Source organism: Galeopterus variegatus, unplaced genomic scaffold, assembly GCF_000696425.1.
Source record: "Galeopterus variegatus unplaced genomic scaffold, G_variegatus-3.0.2 Scaffold18779, whole genome shotgun sequence".
Lineage (NCBI taxonomy): Eukaryota > Metazoa > Chordata > Mammalia > Dermoptera > Cynocephalidae > Galeopterus > Galeopterus variegatus.
This window is the reverse complement of record NW_007744890.1, coordinates 1-5,112: the sequence shown is the minus strand read 5'-3', so window position 1 is coordinate 5,112 and position 5,112 is coordinate 1. Positions and strand designations below refer to the sequence as shown.

Sequence of the window (5,112 nt, the reverse complement as noted above, 5' to 3'; positions counted from 1 at the left end):
TCCTACCAGAGCTGGGGGCTGGTGGAGCCAGAGAGAGCTCGTTTGTGGCCAGAATACAGTGTTGGTCATCTCAAAATGCCATTGTCCTCTGCAAACTCGCCAGCACTTAATGGCCAGCGAAAGGCCCCTTCCCTTGTATGTAGGTCAAATCTCAAATCCTCAAGGCTCCCAGCCGGCTTAAATATGTCAACAATGCATCTTTCTCCTTATCAAGCATTGTATATCTCACCATTTAACCAGGAGGACTGCAGGGGGAGGGTCCAGCCTCCTGTTAATCTAAGAGCCAGGCTTCAGGGAAAGTGTGTTGGAGAGTTAGCAACCTGTATGATTAGGCACATCTTTGGATTAACCAAAGCTTTCATGGAAGGTGCTTAAATCCTATAAAACTAATTTATTTGCTTATCCACCAAATAATAATATTTATCTGTTTGTGTAAATTTGCCAGTCACTAGTCAGTATGAACCACAAGCAACTGTTTCGAGTAGGATTTAGGCCCACACATAGTTTCCAGTTTGGATCTGATGTTATTATACCTGGGAGGATTGCAGGAAATGATAAATAATTCCTAATTCCTATGTTGAGTCTATGTGTAACAAAGATTTTCCTGCTGTTTATAAAGCAAAACAAAAACACCACCACCAGGAGGCTGGGAACTGGGTACCCAGGGAGGAGGAGCTGGACCTTGGAAGGATGCCACCCTTCTTGTATCTATCACGAAGTAAAAGGAGATGCCCCCTCTGTCTGCAGTTATCATGTGGCAAATTTTAGAAAGTAACTTATTTGGGGGTTTAGGCACACAGTTCGAATCCAGACACCCAGTGCAGGACCTGGGCCAGTGCNATTTGGGGGTTTAGGCACACAGTTCGAATCCAGACACCCAGTGCAGGACCTGGGCCAGTGCGGGGCCGGAAGCAAGCGGTGATATCAGCTGCAGGAGAAGAGAAGGGAACCAGGGTGCACGGGACACCAGCTGCAGAGGGAGGCCTGCTGCCTGCGCCAGGCAACCCCCATAAAAAACCTGGCCTGGGAAGCCTCCATTCTTTCAGATTGAAAGAGAACACGAATCTTTACAACCTGAAGGCTGGGGAACAGGGTGGGGTCCCAGGTACAGTCCCCAGAGGGTTCACCTGGGGCCCACCAGTCTGGTGCCACAGCTGTCTTGCAGGGCTTTCAAGGATGCCTGGATTGCTCTGGTTTGCAATCATGGCTGGAGAAAAAAAACAGTAGGTACACGTGGGAGACACAGGCACAGGGCAAGAGGCCAGGGGACCTTGCAGGCAGCATTTGATACACACCAAGGAGCCTGCTTGCCTAAAGCTTCCCTCTCAGTGCCCATCAAAGTGCCTGAACTCTCACTTCTACAGCTTCTTAAATTCGCCTTAATGCCAAGGAGGCTCATGTGGGAAGAGCTGTGGTCGTGGTGCTCAGAGCTTCAGGGAGGCTCCCTGGAAGACACGGCCTCTGCAGACAAGCAAGAACCTCGCAAGCAGAAGGGCAGCAAGTGCAGGGGCCAGGAGCTGCGGAGGCTGGGCTGCTTGGAGGGCTGGCGGGGACACCATGAGGCTGGGAAGAGTGAAGGACCGGAGCCCAGGGCCCCTGTGGTGCCCCGCTGAGGAGGTTGAGGGTTTTCTTGAAGCAAGCAAAGGCTGAAAAACATTGCACAAGATAGACATGAAGTTAGACTCACTCTTTAGAAAGATCACCGTGGCAGGAGAGTGGAGCCCGCAACCCATGAGGAGCTGCGCAGAGCCTGACCGGGGCGGTGCTTCTGGAAGCGTCTGTGCTGTGCAGTGAAGGGCTCATTTTGTTTTATCTTGTTTCAAATCCTTCTCGGACTGATACTTTTGTAAAATGAATTACCAGAAAAATGAAATTTAAAAAGACCTACAAAATATAAGTCCCATTTATTTTTCTCAAAAACTTTTTTTAATGGGGGTAAAATTCATAGCATAAAATTTGCCTTCTGGGCCGGCCCGGTGGCGCACTGCTACAGTGCGCCACTTGGGAAGCGCGGCGGTGCTCCCTCCAAGGGTTCAGATCCCACATACAGACTGGTTCCCACTCACTGGCTGAGCGAGGTGCGGGTGCAGCGCCGAGTGTTGCGATCCCGTTGCCGGTCCCGGTCCGGTACGGGTGCGACACTGAGGGTTGCGATCCGTTGCCGGACACGAAAAAAGACAAAAAAAAATTTGCCTTCTTAACCATTTTTAACTGTGCATTCAGGAAGTAAGTACATTCCCATGATTGAGCAACCAATCTCCAGAACTGCTTCATTTAACAAAACTAAAACTGCCCATTAACACCTGCCCTTTCCCCCTGCCCCCCGCCCCTGGCGAACAACATTCCACTTTCTGTCTCCATGAATCTGACACCTCCAGGTATCTCATATAATTGGGACCATACATTATCTGTCCTTGTCTGTCTGGCTTGCTCACGCAGCAGGATGTCCTCAAGGCGTGCCCATGTTGTTGCACGTGTTGGAGATTCCTTCCTGTTTAATGCTGGATGATGCTCCACATTCTGTCTGTCACCTCGTTCATGGGTGGTGCGGCCCGCTGCTCCCTGTCCATGCTGTGGGTGACACTATGTCTTTACGTTCTTGCTTCCATTCCTTTAGAACATGCTCAGCAGTTGCATTGCCAGATCATATGCCAATTNAGTGCCTGAACTCTCACTTCTACAGCTTCTTAAATTCGCCTTAATGCCAAGGAGGCTCATGCGGGAAGAGCTGTGGTCGTGGTGCTCAGAGCTTCGGGGAGGCTCCCTGGAAGACGCGGCCTCTGCAGACAAGCAAGAGCCTCGCAAGCAGAAGGGCAGCAAGTGCAGGGGCCAGGAGCTGCGGAGGCCGGGCTGCTTGGAAGGCTGGCGGGGACACCCACGAGGCTGGGAAGAGCGAAGGACCGGAGCCCAGGGCCCCTGTGGTGCCCCGCTGAGGAGGTTGAGGGTTTTCTTGAAGCAAGCAAAGGCTGAAAAACATTGCACAAGACAGACATGAAGTTAGACTCACTCTTTAGAAAGATCACCGTGGCAGGAGAGTGGAGCCCGCAACCCGTGAGGAGCTGCGCAGAGCCTGACCGGGGCATTGCTTCTGGAAGCGTCTGTGCTGTGCAGTGAAGGGCTCATTTTGTTTTGTCTTGTTTCAAATCCTTCTCGGGCTGATACTTTTGTAAAATGAATTACCAGAAAAATGAAATTTAAAAAGACCTACAAAATATAAGTCCCATTTACTTTTCTCAAAAACTTTTTTTAATGGGGGTAAAATTCATAGCATAAAATTTGCCTTCTTAACCATTTTTAACTGTGCATTCAGGAAGTAAGTACATTCCCATGATCGAGCAACCAATCTCCAGAACTGCTTCATTTAACAAAACTAAAACTGCCCATTAACACCTGCCCTTTCCCCCTGCCCCCCGCCCCTGGCAAACAACATTCCACTTTCTGTCTCCATGAATCTGACACCTCCAGGTATCTCATATAATTGGGACCATACATTATCTGTCCTTGTCTGTCTGGCTTGCTCACGCAGCATGATGTCCTCAAGGCGTGCCCATGTTGTTGCACATGTTGGAGATTCCTTTCTGTTTAATACTGGATGATGCTCCACGTTCTGTCTGTCACCTCATTCATGGGTGGCGCGGCCTGCTGCTCCCTGTCCATGCTGTGGGTGACACTATGTCTTTACGTTCTTGCTTCCATTCCTTTAGAACATGCTCAGCAGTTACATTGCCAGATCATATGCCAATTCTGTTTTAAATTGTTTGAGGAACCGCCATACTGTTTTTCTTCATGGCTGCACCACTGTACATTCCCACCAGCTGTGCACAAGGGTTCCAATCTAGGTGGCCCAAGTGAGGGGGGCGAGTCACGCGATTTCCGGGAACCCATCAGGAAGGACATAAACAAAACAAACCCAAGGCAGCATGGAGAGGGGCCGCGGCCCCTACAGCCAGCGGAACCGGACCCAGTCCCTAAGCCGCCCCCACACCCACAGACTCAGGGATCAGTTGAAAACCTCGGATTCAGAAGGGGCACAATTTGGATCTCTTGGATATGTGTAAGCTGCCTGAGGCACACAGTCAACTCTTGGGTTTGGCTTTTAAAGTTATGATTATTGGTTTCTGCAGTCCTACGGATGACCTTTTGTAAGAAGTCCTTTGACTGTACCTATCTATCGTCTTACTTTACCTTTCACCTTGCTTAATATACATGATAAACCTTGACATATGTTAAAACAGAACCCAAAAAACCTAGGGTAGAACCTGCTAGGCCTCAAGGTCAAGCAGCCTCTGGTCGGGCGCGCACCCTCTGTCAGAGCTGGAGCCCCAGGGAGCTGCCGCGGCAGGGGACGGAGCCCAGGCAAGAAGAACAAGAAACACACGAAGAGGAACAATTGATGGAAGAAAAGAAAAAGAAAAAGCAGGAAGAAAAGAAAAAGAAGGAAGGTGCTCAGAAAAAGGCTGCTGATCAAAAAACCAAACTCACCAGAAACGCAGCTCCTCGAGTCAGGAGTTGGAGGTTCAACGCGGGGCGGAGGGGCCCTTGAGGGAGCCGATGAAGCACAGCCCCCGCCCAGGCGGGCGGGAGCGCAGACGGGGACCAGCAGCGGCCGGGGACTCCGCCTCCCAGGCAGCGCCGCGCGCCTGCGCNGTCAAGCAGCCTCTGGTCGGGCGCGCACCATCTGTCAGAACCGGAGCCCCAGGGAGCTGCCACCGCAGGGGACGGAGCCCAGGCAGGAAGAACAAGAAACACATGAAGAGGAACAATTGATGGAAGAAAAGAAAAAGAAAAAGCAGGAAGAAAAGAAAAAGGAAGGTGCTCAGAAAAAGGCTGCTGATCAAAAAACCAAACTCACCGGAAACGCAACTCCTCGAGTCAGGAGTTGGAGGCCCAACGCGGGGCCGGAGCAGCATCTGTGAAGCACCTGGGCTCCGCTGAGACCACTGTGCTGCTTCCTCTTCCCCGCGGCTTCAGCCGCTGCCCCCGCCACTGGAGGAGAGGCCATCTATTGTCTTTCCCCGCTGCGAAAGTGCAGAGCTGCTCCATCTTGGCCTGCGGGGGAGCCCCAGGAGCTGCAGGGAAGTTCCATGGTGGTCTGTGAAACCCTGCCACAAT

At 51.4% G+C, this 5,112-nt stretch overlaps 1 long non-coding RNA gene across 2 annotated transcripts; it reads right to left on the bottom strand.

The window, feature by feature from the left end:
• Positions 1-846: 846 nt before the first annotated feature.
• On the bottom strand, positions 847-4,581 carry LOC103582971. Of its 2 annotated transcripts, XR_549815.1 has the most exons (4): positions 4,483-4,581; positions 3,491-3,658; positions 2,664-2,966; positions 847-1,344 (listed from the first exon to the last, which is right to left on the bottom strand). It is a non-coding gene; the product is annotated as an uncharacterized LOC103582971 (long non-coding RNA). The 2 variants fall into 2 exon arrangements; XR_549814.1 differs by lacking the exon at positions 3,491-3,658.
• Positions 4,582-5,112: the final 531 nt, after the last annotated feature.